Below are 17,907 nucleotides of genomic sequence, written 5' to 3'. Positions count from 1 at the left end.
ACAGGGGATGTGTGGGTGGGGGTGGTGAGTGCAAGTGAGCGCGGTGTGATGGTGGGCATGCTGGTGATGGAGGTAGTGGCTGAAGATGTAGTGCATGCAGGTGTGAGTGGAGACGAGACTGGGAGGGAGGAGGGAGACGAGGAGGAGGGGGACACAGTGGAGGCAGTGGATGTTGGTATGTCTGCATGTGTATGATGCTTGCGTGAGTGCCTGTGGGATGTGTGGTGCTTATGTTTGCCTGAGCTTCCCTTGTGTGTTGAGGTGTGTGCATGCTGGTCTGATGGTGTGCTTGGGATAGGCTGAGGTACAGGTGTTTGGGTTTGGGTGGAGAAAGTTGGAGGGGGGAGGCTGGACACAAGGATAATGGCTGCCATCAGTGCTGAGGCCAGAGTCTGAAAAGCTCGCTGTTGGGCTGTCTGACCAGAATGAATGCCCTCCAGGTATGCATTTGTCTGTTGCAACTGCCTCTCTACACCCTGGATGGCATTCAAAATGGTAGACTGCCCAACAGTGAGGGACCTGAGGAGGTCAATAGCCTCCTCACTGAGGGCAGCAGGGCTGACAGGGGCAGGGGCTGAGGTGCCTTGGGGGAAGGAGATGCCCACCCTCCTGGGTGAGCGGGTACGGGGCACACGCTGAGGGGCTGCTGGGAGGGCGGTGCTGGGAGGGGGGGTGGCAGCTGTACCTGTGGATGCGGGGGGCACAGAGGGGTCCGCCACCGCAAGGGAGCTCCCATCTGAGGAGGAGTCCGTGTCGCGGTTTCAGCTCCTGTCCCCGCCGTGGAGCTCCCCTCGCCCTCCGTCCCAATGGTGGCTTCTGACTCCATTGTGTCACCCTCCAGGGCCATGTGGGATGCAGCTCCCTCCTGCTTCGGTGCCACTGCTCCTCCGCCTGATGATGCTAATGCACACGAGAACAGGGAGACCACCAAAAGGGGGGGAGGAGACAGAAGCAAGACATGTTGACTGCATGCAATACCGCTACTGTTGGAGGACACTACAGACACAGAAGCCCCCTGCACTACGCCGTGCACTTTGAGTTCACTAATTATTCACAGGGACATGGGGTACAAGGCCTATGCCCGATTGCTGCAAACATGGAAGTCACAGGAGCCTGACTAGGTGTAGTTGGCTCTGAACACAGGTGGGGTGCCACATAGCCTGCCTTAAGAAGGGACCTTGCCTACTAAATTCGCCCTGGCCTAGGGGAACCCACAGCCCACCTCCCCCACCCAGACACCTAAAATGCGTGCTGAATCAGCAGAATGAGAGTGTACTCACCCCCTTGTGGCTGCTGTGATGCCCTCAAGCGCCCATCCATTTCCGGACACGCCACCGCCAGGATCCGGAACATCAGGGGGGTCATGGTGCGACGGGCACCCTTCCCAAGTTGGGAGGCCATCCCCAGCTGGGCCTCCGCCATCTTCTTGCTCCAGCGGCGAATGTCCTCCCATCTTTTCTGGCAGTGGGTGCGCCGTCTGTGGTGGACCACCAGGGTCCGGACTTCCTTGGCGATGGCACGCCAAACATCCTTCTTCTGGTGGGCGCTGACCTACACGAATATTACAGGGGAAAAGGAGAATATATAACCGTCCGCACCATCACAGTCATTGGCCCTCATCCCTACCCTTGCCATGACGCACATGCACTCACTGTCGTTTCATGCACGCCTCATTCTCCCCCTATCTTTCATCCACACCACTCCGCACAGGCATTGCCCATTCGGCATGCTCACAGTGTACTTACCTGTTTGTCTGGAGGACCATAGAGTAGCGTGTACTGGGGGAGGACCCCATCCACTAGTTTCTCCAACTCCTCTGCGCTGAAGGCAAGGGCCCTTTCCCCAGACACATGAGCCATTGTCTCTTCCAAATTGAGGTCACAGCAGCACTTGCACTGTAGGTCCTCTCCTGTCGAAGATCAGGTATCAAGTGAGTGAACAGACAGAAAATGGCGGTGATGTCCGCGGCGGTGCCTACCGTCACCACCGGCATACATCGTCATTGGCTCCTGGGACCCATCGGGTCCAATGTTAACCAATGCAGGATTGCGCCCCGGTCTTTGACCGCCTACCGCGACGGTGTACAACGCCAGCGCAGTTACCTCATATCCCCTTGTCCCACCTTACAGGTCAGGCAGACGCCATTTCAGGGGGCCACATGGTATTAATTTTGACTGTGTCACACATATCTAGGCCTTGCATAAACACTAATACAGGCATATATCGATTTTAAAAAATTATGGAATAAAGTTGTGTTTACGTACCTCAGTGTTGGTTGACTCTCTGTTCGCTGTTCTCCTCCATAGAGCACGTCCGCTGGGGCAGGTGAGGAGATGGCGGCATCCTCCGGTGTACAGACCGCTGGTGGACCTGTCGACAATGGAGGAGCGACATGTAATTGTCACATACAGACTTGATAGTACCACAATCCTGGAACTGTGTGCCCAGTTGGAGCCAGACCTGATGTCAGCTATCCGCCATCCCACAGGAATCCCCCCTCTAGTGCAGGTCCTGTCAGTACTCCATTTCCTGGCAAGTGGGTCTTTTCAAACAACAGTGGCCATTGCATCAGGGATGTCCCAGCCTATGTTCTCCAACGTGTTGTCCAGAGTGTTGTCTGCCCTGCTGAAACACATACGCAGCTTACATCGTGTTCCCTCAGGTGGAGGATTTGCCTACAGTGAAAGGTGACTTCTATGCCCTGGGACATATCCCCAACATCATAGGTGCCATTGATGGGACACATTTGGTCTTGGTCCCCCCCCGCAGGAGTGAACAGGTGTACAGAAACCGGAAGAGTTACCATTCAATGAATGTGCAGATGGTGAGTTTGGTCGACCAGTACATCTTCCATGTGAATGCCAAGTTTCCTGGCTCAGTGCATGACGCTTACATTTTGAGGATTAGCAGCATCCCTTCTGTGATGGGGCAACTCCAGAGGCACTGTTTGTGGCTATTAGGTAAGGACATGGACCCAATACAGTGTGACTAGGGCCCATATTTATACTTTTTGACGCAAAACTGCGCTATCGCAGTTTTGCGTCAAAAAAATTTGCGCCGTCTAACGCCATTTGGATGTGCCATTCGGGCGTCAAATTTATACTTTGACGTACGGCGGCGCAACCAACAGGTGGGAGTCATTATTTCGTGACGCAAACAGCGTCGGTCTGTCGTAAGGGAAACCCACGTAAAAGTGACGCAAATCACTGTGGGTCGATTTACGACAGCGCAATCGTGAATACGCCGTTTTTTTTCACGCTATTGCGTGACATTTTACCGCGAAAACTGCACTTACAGGAGAGGAGACCCAAAATGGATCCCAGATGCCCCAACAGACCCCAGGAGGATGAGAGCAGACCAGGACCCAGCCAGGAGGAAGCATACAGGAACCAGGACATGTTAAAGAAAAAAAGAAAGTGTCGCTTCAGTGCAGAGGAGCAGGAAATCCTGGTGAAAGAGGTGACGGAACACCAGCACCAACTTTTCATATCCTCAAAATTGCCACTCAGTAGGAGAGAGGCCATCTGGAAAGAAATTGTGGACAAGATAAACAGTGTGGCTGAAGAACGCCGGACAGTCACTGAGTGTAAGAAACGCTGGCATGACTGTAAACGTAGGACCAAAGAGAAAATGGCCAGGAACAGGAAGGCAGCAATGCAGACTGGAGGGGGGAGTCCAGCACAACAGGAGGCTCTGGACCACATGGAGGAGATGGTCGCAGCCGTCATCCCAGAGGAGATCGTCACAGGGATACAAGGACTGGACAGCGCAGACTACCACGACACTACGCACATGCAGGGTAAGTCGCATGGGGAATTACAATGCAATAATGGGGACTGTAAGCAGGGGGGGGATACCTACTACACAATGCATGTAACTTAGCACATATATGAAGTGGCATGGGGAAAGGGGCACGGCAGGGGGGAATGCCCAGTACTGACCATAGCCGGGGCACGACAAAATACTGCCACCACTACAGTCCCATGGGGACATCCTGTAATTACAACAAGAGAGCCAAGGGAAACCAGTGACAGGTGGGAAGGACACTACCCTGAATCCACATCCAGGCACTTGTTTTGCACAAACTATTCCCCATCAACTAGGTCCCTACCTGTAATGCAGTACCAAATACAACAACTGCAACTTAACTGCCACCACAGTTGACAATAACACCTCTCATCTCTGGGCAGCTATAGTACCAAATGGCAGGAACCCCACCCTGGAACATACATTCCTAAATTAGGGGGTGAGGATGACATCTGCAACTACTCCTAGAAATAAGACAAAGCTACCAGTACACTTAAATGCCGAATGTCCATAACTGACACATACATAAGCCTAAGTAAACAGCAATAGGAGCCACACAGCACTAACGACACACACATGCTGCATACGTCAGGGTCCCTCACGTGCCTGCCTAACAATGCAACATCACAAATGTCATACTGCTCAGACAACAACATTGACGAGGGGACACAGGCAACTGGTCAATGAAACACATCTGCACAGTCTAACCAAAAAATAGGACATTCATACGATAAACAGGCCAATCCAGTAAGACACACATGAGACCCCATCAGATACAAACATCAACAATGTTTACATCCATACCACATCCTAACATTGACATACATAGGTCATGCCACCTAACATGTACAGATCATGCAATGTGAATAAAAAGTGTATGGTGCAGGGCCTGTGAGGCAAGTGTGCTGGCAGGGCAGTCACAACACCCACAGTCAGTCAAAGTGTAGCGTGGCAAGTGAAACGTATACTTTGCGCAATAGCCTCAGGCTGGAGGCCTTTGTGCATCTTACCCTGAATGTACTTATACTCATTTGCTCACATCTAAGTGCCTCAGAGCACTTTGCACTAAATGAATCTCATAGCCCTTCCTATCAGTTAATGTAGCAAATAGTCAGTCCTAAGGTGTTGGCAATTAGTCAAATCACCCTGTTTTGCCTACTTCTGCACTGGAGTTTGCCAGAACATATTCACTCTGTGGCCCAGTCAAGGACACCGTCTGGTTCGTTGATGATAGATGTGGTAGGGGTTAAGGTTTGCCATTCCTGCGTAGGGAAACTTTGGCATCACAATGACATATGTCTTTTAAATTCACTTCCTCGTCCCAAGACACGCATGGGGGAGTTTACAAACAGAAAATCACATCTAGATGCTGCCTGCCTTGCTGCTGATGCACAACCAGATCCCAGCCCATTCCTCTGATATGAGGGATGATGTCTCCCCTGTGATTCAGACAGCCAAGCTCCAAACTTAACATGCAGTGCTATATATAGAACAAGCAGATGGAGAGTAGAAACTGTTAGGCACCATGATAGCTGTGTACCAATGTATTACTCTCCTGCGGACTATTTCAGTTCTAACTGTGTGTATTGTTTTGGTTATTGGGGCTCACACCTAAATTCCTACAAGTCAGTTGTACAATGAAACTTCATATCAAACAAATACTGTCTGTGTCATTTGTGTATGGGAACATACCGGAAAAGATAGAAATGTGTAGGACCTGAGTGACCACCACTTCCCTGAGAAGTCCCAAAGATGTCATGGGCTTGGACTTCTAAACATTCCTCTGTTGTGGGAGACCAGAGGCACTGCTAGTCTGTCTGAGATAAATACAATATCTGGGTGACAGAGTTATTTACAAGTGGGTCAAACTTAGTCCCCCACACCATTAGCTATCCTGCTGCCTAGAAAGCCAAGAATCACATGTAGGATAATGAGAGCCCACCCAAACAAATGTCCCTCCATAACAATAGTGAAACACCGAGGGAGGAGTAGGACAAAAAAATGCATATTCCAAAATAATTACAAATCAACACCTAGAGATGACCTGGCAGGCATGTCTGATAGCTCCATATCATATATGTGACACACAGGTGGGCCATAGGCCTACAACAATGCCCTATGACAGACAGCAGATACCAAGACAAAATCAGAGTACAAAGTAAAGGCATCCAAAGGCTTGTATCTTAGTGCTAAATGATCTCAACACAGACACACTAATTGTACCCTGTTTCTTTGCAGAGGAACACGGATCTCCTGCCGATATGCCTGTCCATGAGTTCCCTGATGACATGGACGACGAGAACATCAACCTCACACAAGAGACCATTGACATGGTCCTCGAAAGCCTCCAAACCCCCCCTTCAGTAACAAGGAGGAGCCAAGATGAAGCAGCCACCACAGTAGAACCACCCGCCACCCCAATTGTAAGACCTGCCAGCTCCAACACAGCTGAGGACTCTGACGACACTGGCACCAGCTTCAAAAGAACAGTCGTTGGGGTCCAGCGGGAGCTGGCCAAGGAGGTGCGGGTGGGGATGCAAACTATGGCAGCCAGCCTTGAGGGGGTGCGTTCGTGCATGCTGTCAACTGCTGATCAGGCAGCTGCAATGCAAGCCAGAACATCGCTGTTGGAGGAACTTTTAGTAACACAGAAGGCAATCTGCACAGCTGTCATCCAGTTGACCAAACAACTCCAACAGCAAGCCAGTCAGCGTGTGCACGAATGCAACATCGAACCCCTCAGGGCAGACCTGGCTGCCTACCATCGGGATGTGGCTGCCATTCTGAAAAACCAGCACGCTCTCCTTGCTGCAGTACTGCCCTTCATAACTGGACAGGGATCAGCCCCCGGGATGTCTGCCTCCATGTCTTCTGACACTGAGGTGTGTGTTGCCCCTTCAAAACCAACAACAACAAGGACACACCAGGCAACACACACATCAGACGAAGAAGACATGGAACAGATAACATTCACACGCAAGAGTACCCGGAAGCCCTAGTCCCTGCACCATGCCCCACTCTGACCAAGGTCCTACGTTTTGACACATGCCAGCCTCACTCCAACTACCCTCAATGACTGTTCGGCAATCTACTGTTTAACTTGTCCACATTGGCTGTAAATGTTTCTCTCCTACCATTTGGCAATTCCTGTTCCTCTGCACCGTCTGTGACATCACCCCAGCATGTCAGGAGCATCATCCACACCCTGTAAATAGGATCACCATTTAAGAATGCACCAGAACGGACTCACCTAACATTGTTAATGGACTTTTTGCACTACTCCACCTAAAAATAAATATCACTTGCACACCTATTGTGTCTCTGTGTCATTTCACACTTCAACTGTGCAGTACATAACTCCAAAGTGGCTGTGTGGCAACCATGTTGATTCTCTAGACAACTGTCCTGATTTCATGTATACTGAAACATCTGTGCAGTGGCCAGGATTGCATCATAGCTTTACTAGACTGAGGAAAATAACTGATGTAGGGACGAAGCACACACAATCATGCTGTGTTGGACAGAATGAGGCCCCATCCATAGCTATTCTAGACAACTAATGGTGGATGAGAAATGTAGGCACCTTGCGATACTAACACAATACATTATGCTGTAAAATTAAAGGAATGATAACCAAATTACACTGCATCAATCACCCTTACAGCGTATACTACCATGAAGGAAAGTCATGCTCAAGCAGTACACACATGATGTAGGTCAGCAATGACAGCAACAAGACAAGAGTGTGAACAAATACTCATCTACAAAGCTCTCCCTGAACTTCACAATGCTGTCCGACCTATCTATTTACCTACAAAATCAACTCTGGAAGCACTCTTTGTGAAGTAGGATACATACCAACCCCAAATCTTGATGATCTATGCACACTACCAATGGTGGCTCTCCCACACGGTGGATACTTACCAAGTTAGCACACGGGTAGCTGGCATGTTAAACCTCAATAGCCTGGGGATAGCGAGCATAGGACACAAATGTCATACTAAAACTTTCTGCTACACTGATGTCAAGGCCATGAAAAGGTAGCACCTAACGCATCTGGTAAAGGGTTAACAAATTTTTTATTTCCAATAAGTAAGAAAAGAGGCAACTAAGGGAAAGATAAACCTACACTAATCTAACCTGACTACTACTAACCCACAACTGTCCCTAACTAACCTAAGCTAAACTTACTCTACACATGTAACGAAACGATCTAAACATCAACCCCCCACCCACCATTATGAGACAAGACACATGCAGGACAACACTTACTAACCTACACACATACTATACTATCCCAAACAAACATATATATATATTTTGGTTTTTTTTTGTAAATTTTTTTTTTTTGTTTTTTTTTTTTATCAAACAGGAATCCCAACATTGCCCCCCACCCACCCACCCACACAAAAATATTAGATAGAAAGTATAAGGACCCCCCACCCTCTTACCTAACACTAACTAAGCTAATTACCTATACTTATCCTACAACTAACCCCCCAAACCCAACTAACAGTATGAAAAGAGGAAAGAGGGGAGAGGGGAGGGGTAAAAGTTCAGGAGGGCAAAATAACTAAAGATTTGCCCTCTGAAGTGTGCGCCGGATGGAGCGCACCTTCTTTTTAACCTCCGCCATGTCCTCCGTCAGGTTGTCAACCTTTTGAATTAACCTGTCCAGTTTCCTAGACAATGCCTGGAAGGCTGCAGGGTCAATTGGAGGGTCACTGCTGGTCTGCGTGCCGGTGGAGGTGGAGATTGTCGCTGGAGTGGAGTGGCCACGGGACAGCCCTGCTCCCAACACACGGCTGGGTCCAGGTCTTGAGGAAGATGGCTGGTCCGTCGCTGGGTCCCCTTGGGCAGACCTGGTGGTTGTAGGTGGCACCGTTGGTGGAGCCTGTGGTGTGGCATACCACGCCCCGGAGGCCCGTTCCGAATTGTATCTGCGGGCCATCCTCCGATACCCACACTGCACCTGCAGGATGTGCCTGTACCTCATTGCACGGCGCTCAAACTGGTTGCGAGCTGCGGCACTCAGGTTTGCAGCTGTGAAGGGAAAAGGCAAATATTGAGCATAGAATTTACAGTGGGTTGAATACCACAATGGGTAATTTGACCATTACTAGCAATGTATTGGTTGCAGCAATTGTTACAACATATTTCACGGAAAGGCTCAGAGGAAGTACATGTGAATCATGCATACTGAAGGGCATATCACATATAGCATATCCATGTCTCTACATGATGGATGACATCACCCTAAACTACTCCTACAATTCATACCTAAGCCATTATACATTATGGCACCAGCTCGTCCGCATACTGACTTCACTACATATGTCATTCTATGTGATAAGAATCACACTCCTCACTCAATGGCATTTCGAAATAGTTGTGTGCTAAGATTGAACCCCTGGCCATGAATCATATGTCGACACTATGGGCCAGATGTAGGAATTGATGGGAAATCAACTAGCAAATTGCAAAGCTGAACGGTGTCTCTGACACCGTCTGCGAGTCACTATGGGGTCCCTAAATCCCACCTCATGAACATCAATGATGTGGGTTCCAACTTGCACCACCTTAGCAACTATGGGCACTCACGGGGATGGAGGCCTGCTGGGAACAGCAGAACTCCATAGACGTGACTGCTTTTAAATGAAGCAAGTTATTTTTCACCAAGTGTAGGCCCTTTATCTGAAAGGAAAATGAGCTGCGATTTGTTTAAATTCACAACAATTGATTGTTCGTAATTTACACAATAATTATTGATCCCCTAGACCACTGGCTGTTTTGTGCAGGAGTATTTTGGTCCACTCACAAAGGTGAAGGTTCACAATGAGGACCCCTTCCAGTCAGCAAGTTGGTTAGCAGCCACTTCAAGTGGATGATAACAGCTACTCACTTTGCAACCACGTACTCGTTAGCAAATGGGATTGCCTAACACTGTGATTTGCAAGTAGGGCTGGTAAACTCCTTTATTTTTTTACTTTAGAAAAGCATTTTGCGAATATGTACATGACCACCAAAAACATTTCGGATTAGGAAACAGACGTTTGCAACTCACTAACATCAAATTATGCTATTTGCAATGTGGAGACATTTTGCTACATCTGGACCTAGGTACAAACTCAAGTCACAAAAGGTGTTAAGTACGTGTAACATACTGTTTGCTACAGTCCTAGGTACCCTGTTTCACAGTAACATCCCAGTCTTTGTGGGTGGTGTGGGAAGAACAAACAACAATCCCATGATCAATGCACAACCAGGAGTGTACAGAAAGTTCAACAAGCATGTGCCTTCACACACAACACCTATGAAGGGCTAGCAACACGTTGGAGTCAGCCCAACCTTGTCACATCCCAGGTCCACACATGTCAAAATGATATGACTTAGCCAAACATAACATACTATTAGTGAGGCATGTTTTACAACACACACAGAGGAGGTAGAACACCCATTCACATGATTCAACAGAACACCTAGGCCATTGCACTCAAGTCACACACACTTCGAGGTCACCTTGTGGAAGTACATGCCCCCGGAAGATCCGACCTACAGTGTACACAGTCCATCCTCAACTAGGAAGAAGCACTTGTCATCGAAGCCATGTGCCTAAGCTATCTGGGAGACTGTCAGTCTGATATGCTGACTCAGTTAATGGCAAGTTCCTGACCAAGTCTAACATTGACCAGTGTATTCAAAATGAGTCATGCTATTCCCAATAGTCGCACTAATTGAATGACCTACTGCCCCTCAATCTGAGAGATGACTAGGGATTGCTTTACCGAAACATTATTCCAATTTGATATCACACCAAAACAACAAAGCCAATGAACGGCCAGCACATCATATCATGAATTGTCCTGAACACACAGTAATCCATCATGCTTCATTTCCAAACAATGTAAATAGCACTTAGGCAACACTCACTGTAGGTATCGGGGTCGTCAAAATGGGCTACCTCACCAACGGTGTACGGGGCTGGTCCACCTGTAAAGCATGAAAGGAAGATTATACTCAGACTGGGTGAACAGACAAATAATTTCTGTTACAATGACAGTGTGTGAATATTACATGGTAATGATACACTTTCACACATGCTCATCCTGCCTGGCTGACTTTGTATTCTAGATTATCATTGGATGAGTCTCCTGCTCCAGTGACACACCCTACTACACTCATGCAGTGGCCAGGACAGTCATGTGTCGTCCAAGTTACTCCTCCATTAGTAGGCCCGAACAATCATGTGATCCATACATCTCAGCATGTGCATCCCAGAGAGAAACATTCCACAACTGGTTCCATGAGGACTGCATGACCACTCACAATCAAACAGGCTATGTGGACAGGTTCAACACACAGCAACCAGACACACATGTGACATATGTGTGGACAACATGACTAACTTCATGTGACGTGAAGGCAACACACAGGTGTTGCATCATCATGTGTTTGCAATTTTCGGTCTAGCTATGGCGTCTACATATGTAGGTATGTTGTTTCTACATGACGTACTCACTGGCCATTATGACCAGTAGAGTACAAATAGAGCAGTTCACGTGTTGCTTTTCAGACACAAATGCAACACTACATTCCAGGCAGCTACAGCCATCTGGTATGTGTTGCAAAAATAAGGCATCGGCCTGGTAGCATAGGTCTTCATACACACCCGGCAACAAATACACATTTGGACACATATGTATACCTTTGTAGCGCAGCATTTGCATCATTTTGTGACGCAGAGAGGGGGCTACTTAGCAAAATACAAATAGATGTTGCATTTTACTGCTGTTATTGGGTGTACATGTGTAGCAAAAATGGGGATTTATGTGTATGCCCATGGGCCTAGGTTTCCCTAGTATAACACGCAGTCAGCTACTTATTTTGCAGATTGGCTACCAATCATCACATGTTCACGCACACATTCCTATTATTCCCATGTAATTGATTATTACTCACCAACATAGCCACCAATCCGGAGTCCCAGGTGGTCCAGCAGGTCCTGTTCCCTGCTGATCAGATCTGCCCAGCGGTGCTTGAGTTGATGGACATTCCTCAGACTCCCGTAGACCCGGACCAGGTGATGGCGCACCTTCTCCCAACGGATTTTCCTCGCCTCCGTGTGATACCCCTGTATCACACGGCCCCCAGCCTCCAGCATCAGTGGGAGGAAATGGCTTACGAGCCATATGAAGCCCCCCAATTCGTCCTCACCCATCCTGGACAGGCGAGGCCTACCTGACATGATGCGAGGTGTAAAAAAGTACCAAAGAAAAATGAAAAAAAAAGTGGGAAATGGGGAAAGGTAGAGGTGTGAAAGAAAAAGAAGAAGGAGAAAAATAGCCCAACTAACACCCCAAACTATGCTACCCACAACAGACTCCCACAGACAATACAAACTATCACAGGTATAGACAAAACAACACTAAACAGACTGAGACAATGTTTGACAACAATAAAAGATTGACACAAAGACAAAATACAAGGCACACAGGACACTAAAGCAGTAAAACACAGGACAACACCTTTCACACAACCACACAGTCTAGATAACTCTGAGACTGCAAAGTGAAAGTGAAAGTCAACTCCCAGTACAGATTTGGTAAACAGGATATCCTATTACATCACTTCCTGCATAAAATGGCCGCCGTTTTTATTTTCGCGTAATGCGTCATATTTTCACGCATACACAGATGTGCGTCATATTTTTTTGACGCATTACAGTGCACATGATGCGGAGTGTAAAAATATGCTATGAATATTAATATTTCAAATTGTACATGAGATGACCAACATATTGTGCATGTAGCGTCAATTTCACCACGCATACATCATGGGCGTCGTTTTTTTTACACGTACAGTGGTGCACATGATGCGGAGTCAAAAAATATGATATGAATATTAATAATTGATAATGTACATGAGATGACCAACATATTGTCCATGTAGCGTCATTTTGACCACGCATACATCATGTGCGTGGTTTTTATTACACGTACAGTGGTGCACATGATGCGGAGTCAAAAAAAATGGTATGAATATTAATAATTAATACTGTACATGAAATGAGCAATATATTGTGCATATAGCGTCATTTTGACCACGCATACATCATGTGCGTGGTTTTTATTACACGTACAGTGGTGCACATGATGCGGAGTCAAAAAATATGATATGAATATTAATAATTGATAATGTACATGAGATGACCAACATATTGTCCATGTAGCGTCATTTTGACCACGCATACATCATGTGCGTGGTTTTTATTACACGTACAGTGGTGCACATGATGCGGAGTCAAAAAAAATGGTATGAATATTAATAATTAATACTGTACATGAAATGAGCAATATATTGTGCATATAGCGTCATTTTGACCACGCATACATCATGTGCGTGGTTTTTATTACACGTACAGTGGTGCACATGATGCGGAGTCAAAAAATATTATATGAATATTAATAACTGATAATGTACATGAGATGACCAACATATTGTCCATGTAGCGTCATTTTGACCACGCATACATCATGTGCGTGGTTTTTATTACACGTACAGTGGTGCACATGATGCGGAGTCAAAAAAAATGGTATGAATATTAATAATTAATACAGTACATGAAATGAGCAATATATTGTGCATATAGCGTCATTTTGACCACGCATACATCATGTGCGTGGTTTTTATTACACGTACAGTGGTGCACATGATGCGGAGTCAAAAAAAATGCTATGAATATTAATAATTAATACTGTACATGAAATGAGCAATATATTGTGCATATAGCGTCATTTTGACCACGCATACATCATGTGCGTGGTTTTTATTACACGTACAGTAGTGCACATGATGCAGAGTCAAAAATATTGTGGATGTAAATAATAATTTGAAGGTGAAATATCAAGACACTTTTGGATACATTTGTATCTGACTCTGCATTGTGTGCACTCATGTACATGAACAAATTATGACGGCCATGCTGTATGCGTAGAATATGGAGCAAATTGATCCAAATGTCTTCATGTGTTTAGCTTTGGAAAGGTGATTTGTCATGGTAAAACGGTGCGATGTGAGACACATTTGTGTTTGTATCTGACAAATGTCCGTACTTTTATGTATAGACGGCCTTCACACTGTGATGTTTGGGATACGTTAACTAATGTATTGACCATATTTGACAACATATTTGGGGTAATTGCTGATGGCTATTTTGAAATGAGGTTTTTGATACCATTATGTATTCCGTCTCCAAAATGTCCCCACCTTTATGATGGGGATGCTTTTATCTGTAGTCCTAACAGGGAGTGGGAGAGTCACTTTCAGTTTTTAGGGGGCTGACCATGTCCCATTATGATTTTGTGTTTCATATTTGTGTAGGACTTGTGACATGGAGGCCACATATATGCCTTATGCATGTGTTTAGTTCACAAGTACATGATTCCTGTATGTTTTGGGGGTGGTAGAGGTGGAGTTAGGCCCCCAGCACCCTAGGATTTGACCATCCAGAATAGCTACTGTATCCATGGAGTATTTTTATCATATCCTGGCAAACCTGCAGCAGCGGGCGAATGTAAGGCCATATGGTATGAATGACTGTTGACCATTCATTCATCTCATTAGCCCATTTGACGTTTGCAGTATTGATGATTTGGAGCTAAGTTGCATACCATTTTCATATGACTAAGGGGGTCATTCTGACCGCGGCGGGCGGCGGTCGCCGCCCGCCAAGCGGTTCCCGCCGAAAGACCGTGGCGGTCATTCTGGCTTTCCCACTGGGCTGGCGGGCAACCGCCAAAAGTCCGCCCGCCAGCCCCGCGGGAAACACCCTTCCCACGAGGACGCCGGCTCAGAATGGAGCCGGCGGAGTGGGAAGGTGCGACGGGTGCAGTTGCACCCGTCGCGAATTTCTGTGTCTGCAAAGCAGACACTGAAATTCTTTGTGGGTCCCTCTTACGGGGGCCCCTGCAGTGCCCATGCCATTGGCATGGGCACTGCAGGGGCCCCCAGGGGCCCCGCGGCACCCCCTACCGCCATCCTGTTCCTGGCGGAAGACCCGCCAGGAACAGGATGGCGGTAGGGGGTGTCAGAATCCCCATGGCGGCGGAGCGCGCTCCGCCGCCATGGCGCATTCTCAAGGGCAGCGGGAAGTCCGTTTCTGGCTGCGGCTGAACCGCCGCGGTCAGAATGCCCATCGGCGCACCGCCAGCCTGTTGGCGGTGCTACCGCCGACCTCCGCCAGGGCGGTAATTACCGCCAGGGTCAGAATGACCCCCTAAGTTTGCAAGACTCTCAGCGTTCACGATGTGATAATGCGAAGATTGTTTTGCTTGTCTGTGTCCCTTTCTGCATAAACTGGTTTAGTGTCATGTTACAATCTTCCTGCTAGGTTCAAACTGGGACACAACTGTGATGGTCTACTTTCAAATATTAGGTTGGTTGTATGACATATGTGTACATGTGTGTGGGAATGTGGATCCAGTATGACCTGTCTGTGTGTATGTTGTCACTGTAACTTCAAGGTCTCCTCCTGAGTTAGTGGCAGCTGATGTTGTTGCAATTGTGTATTGCTCACATCATACACTTGAGAGAAGCCATTGATGACATGTTCACGTACACATGGATGGTCCCACCCTGTCTCTGAACCCATGTGATGTGACTTTCAAATGATCTCCAATTTTGGGCTGAATGAGAGACTGTTTCAGTTGTTTGGATCCGGCATGTCTAATTGTCACATTTGTACTCTTGTTGGGCTCTGTGTATGGTAATGTAACATGTCACATCCTACCCTCTGTGCATACAGTTGTGATGTTTATTTTTGGTGTGATGATTTTTAATGGCATTCTTGATCAATGAGACGACATTCATCTTCAGCTATTTCAAACTAAAGGTGGTCAGAAATGAATAGGCCAAAGCATGATGTGGTGTTTGTGATCTGTGTTTATTTACAAGTGTGGAATACAAGTGATTATAATGACTTAAGTAAAAAAATTGTTCACAAGCTGTTGGCGCCTACGCACTCCTGCTGCGGTGTTAGGTTGTTCCCCCTCCTGTTGCAGGCCAGCATCCTCCTCATCATCATCCTCAGGCATGTCTGGGTCCGGTTCAAGGAGGGGAATGTTCCTTTGTACACAAATATTGTGTAATATGGCACAAGTGAGTATAATTTTGCATACCATCTCTGGGGAGTATAGTAGGCTTCCGCCAGTGATGTCAAGGCAGCGGAACCTTGACTTTAGGATCCCAAAGGTCCTCTCCACAATGCTGCGTGTCCTCTTGTGGGCGTCATTGTATGCCCGCTCAGCAGCAGTATTTGGGTTCCCATATGGTGTCATTATCCAAGGCTGGATGCCATACCCCTGATCAGCTGAAAGAGAAACACAGAATGGTATCAATTAGATGTAGGAGGCACTGTTGTACGTATCTTTGATGGCAGTAGTTGTGTTGTGTTGTCTGTGACTATTTTGTGTACTAATGTGACAACCTATGGTTGTTGGTGGAAACTTTGGCATTGTTTTTTTTCCTTGGCTGAGCAAGTGTTTGTTGTCTAACTGTTTGTCAGCAGGATGTATTGGTTTCTCAAGTACAGTGTGCCCTCCCTTGCATTGTGACTTGTGACACAGGTGTCCGTGTGTCCTCACTGGGGGTGTGATGATAGTTCCATGCAGAGTTGAAACATGAAAGGGTATTAGAAACGTCCATATGAACATAGCCAGGCCATCCCATCCCTTAAAAGTTATGCATTGTATTAGTGTACAGGTTATTGTGAGACTTCCAATTTGCAAGGTGACATTTAGGCAACCACAGTCATGAATGTCTTCACACTAAGCTGTGGAGTAAATTCAAATGTGTGAGAGGTTCAATGGTGACTTGTGACACATGGCTAGTGATGTGAGTACCTCAGTGTGTTCCTGTCTAGGTGTTGCTATTGTGGTGTATGTGTTGTTTATCCTAGAGGGTTTCTGAGCAGTGAGTATATAAGTAGATTTTTGTCCTTACCAACAAGTAGTCCATTGCCATACCGTCCATCCTGGAAGTGTTGGTTGATGGTGCAGTGACGGAAGATGAATGCATCATGTACACTCCCAGGATATTTAGCCACGATGTTGCTGATCAGTCCTTGGTGATCGACTATGGCCTGCACGTTGATGGAATGTGTGTGCTTCCTGTTGCGGTAGAGGTGTTCACTCGCAGCAGGTGGCACAAGGCGTACGTGTGTGCAGTCGATTGCACCAAGGACGTGCGGAAAGCCACTGATGGCGTAGAACCCCTGTTTTGTTTCCTGCTGCTTCTGCAGTGTGTTAGGGAAGCAGATGTGGCGGGGTGTCAGTCCAATGATGGCATCCAGTACTTTAGGCAGGAATGCGGAGAAAGATGGTTGTGAGATTCCACCAACCAGGGCACCAGTTGTCTGAAAGGAGCCACTTGCCAGCAGGTGAAGTACGGCAAGCAGCTTTGTTTCTGTTGGGATAGTGCGTGGAGTCACTAAAGTGGGGGCCAATTGCTGTTCAATATTTGTCAGCAGCTGCTGAATGGCCTGCCAGTTCAACCGGTACCTCTGGATGATGTCTCGTTCCCTGAGGCCATGCAGGGTTGTTCTTGGGCGGAATATCCTCTCCTGCCTTCTGCGCTGTCTTTGGGGTCCCTGCTGTTGTTGTTGTGGCTGCTGTTGTTGCTGCAGGGCTCTGCGTCTACGTGCACGTTGAAGAAAAAGCACCTCCATGTCTCCCTGTTGCTGCTCTGCTGCTCTGTTGTTTGTTCTGTGTGTTCTGATTAAGTACAGGTGTGTTTGCCCCATTTTAACGCCTGCCCTGACCCAGGCGTTAAAATTTCACGGTATTCATGCTTTGCGCCATTTTTTTGCGCCGCCTGCCGCGCGGGAGTGATTTTTGCCCTGGAGCATAAATACCACGCACCGCTATGTGCGTCTGTTTTTAGACGGGAACGCCTTCCTTGCATCTCATTAACGCAAGGAAGGCGTTCACGCCAAAAAATGACGCTATTTGCCCATACTTTGGCGCTAGACGCGTCTAACGCCAAAGTATAAATATGGCGTTAGTTTTGCGCCGAATTTGCGTCGAAAAAAACGACGCAAATTCG

The sequence above is a fragment of the Pleurodeles waltl genome, chromosome 2_1, assembly GCF_031143425.1.
Source record: "Pleurodeles waltl isolate 20211129_DDA chromosome 2_1, aPleWal1.hap1.20221129, whole genome shotgun sequence".
NCBI lineage: Eukaryota > Metazoa > Chordata > Amphibia > Caudata > Salamandridae > Pleurodeles > Pleurodeles waltl.
The sequence above is the reverse complement of the archived record's forward strand: the minus strand, read 5'-3'. Positions refer to the sequence as shown.